This window comes from Limulus polyphemus, unplaced genomic scaffold, assembly GCF_000517525.1.
Source record: "Limulus polyphemus unplaced genomic scaffold, Limulus_polyphemus-2.1.2 Scaffold13918, whole genome shotgun sequence".
In the NCBI taxonomy this organism is placed as follows: Eukaryota; Metazoa; Arthropoda; class Merostomata; order Xiphosura; family Limulidae; genus Limulus; species Limulus polyphemus.
In genome coordinates this window covers 6,138-7,789 of record NW_013679528.1, presented here as the reverse complement: position 1 = coordinate 7,789, position 1,652 = coordinate 6,138, and the positions used below count along the sequence as shown (strand labels likewise).

Below are 1,652 nucleotides of genomic sequence, written 5' to 3'. Positions count from 1 at the left end.
ATGAAGACATGACAACGTCAGAGTCTTGTGGCCCATGGTATACTCCCAAGTTACAGTTGTTGAGACCATAGCAACAGAAGATCTGTACACAATCATCAAAAAGATACTGGTACCATAAGGCAAACACAGGTACAAAGATTCAACTCAAACTCCAAGTATTGTTTGTACTAATGTGTACTGTAGGCAACACAATCTTTCACGTTCCTCTTATATTCCACTGCACCTTGTTAACATAATTTACACCAAGTATTGTTTGTACTAATGTGTACTGTAGGCCACACAACCTTTCACGTTCCTCTTACGTTCTACTGCACCTTGTCAACATAATTTACACCAAGTATTGTTTGTACTAATGTGTACTGTAGGCCACACAACTTTCACGTTCCTCTTACGTTCCGCTGCACCTTGTTAACATAATTTACACCAAGTATTGTTTGTACTAATGTGTACTGTAGGCCACACAACCTTTCACGTTCCTCCTACGTTCCACTGCACCTTGTTAACATAATTTATACCAAGTATTGTTTGTACTAATGTGTACTGTAGGCCACACAATCTTGGAAATGAACTTGTAGATCACCACTCTCCAACATTCATCACTACAAAAGACATACAGTGATAGTGGTAGAGTAATAGTGTGGGTAGGAATAACCATCACTGGCTGCATAGATCTGTGTGTTTTTAACTGTCGGCATCAAGTTATACTACTCACTGTATGACCATAAGGAGGAGCTATTAGCCCCAAATTTTGTACCAATTGATGCTCACCCCCCACCCCCATCAATCCAGAGTAATTGAAGGTTTCCTGGAGGACAAGGATTTCATTGTTACAGACTGGCTTGTACAGTTGATGGATTACACAGTTACACAGCACAAATCTTTTTTTCTACCTCACCATATGTAAAACACAACATGAAATGCTACAGATGCAAATCACTGTTTATCTAAAGAATATCACATGTGAAATGTAACTCACAGTTCTTTCAAAAGTCACTGTTGACCAATACAGCAGTAAATTTATGTAGTAATAAAAACAAACATTCACTGTTGACCAATACAGTAGTAAATTTATGTAGTAATAAAAAACAAACATTCACTATTCGTTCATTTCAATAAAAAAACACTAAATTATAAAAGTCCATTAATTATAAGAATTATTTCTTAAGGTTCTGTATAAAATACAGGTGGTGAAGGTTTTATTTAGTAAATTAAACTATAAATTGTTAAAAGTTAGGACAAGACTGCTGAAGACAAAACTTACCGTATTTCCTACTTGTGGCATATAGCTGTAATGTTCCAAAATAAATTTATTCATTTCAGCAAGTGCTTCATTTCCAGGGTCCTCGTTTCCCTTGGCGATTTGGTCAACAACTGCCGTAAAAGACCTGGGAAGAAAAATCAAAACTAAATTTTTAATTTATCAAAATTAAACACATAAACTGAAAAAAAAAAGTTTGTTTTTTGTTTTCTTAAATTTCTAGGTTTGCATGATGCAGAAAATTTAAACCTCTTTCCATCAAACCTTAGAATAACAATTTTAACATTTTGTTCTGTAGAAGTACAGTGACATCCGGGCAAGACTATTCCAAGGATTATGAAAACATGGAAAGGCTAAAGAACGACAAGGATTATTGGCCAGATAATATTTCCTG

General features: G+C 35.2%; 1 long non-coding RNA gene across 1 annotated transcript in view; it reads right to left on the bottom strand.

Moving 5' to 3' along the window:
• Positions 1 to 1,247: 1,247 nt before the first annotated feature.
• The window catches only part of LOC111084132, a 4,897-nt gene continuing 4,492 nt past the window's right edge, over positions 1,248 to 1,652 (bottom strand). Inside the window, exon 3 of the long non-coding RNA XR_002609408.1 lies at positions 1,248 to 1,385. This is a non-coding gene — a long non-coding RNA (uncharacterized LOC111084132). The remainder of the gene's footprint in view (positions 1,386 to 1,652) is intronic.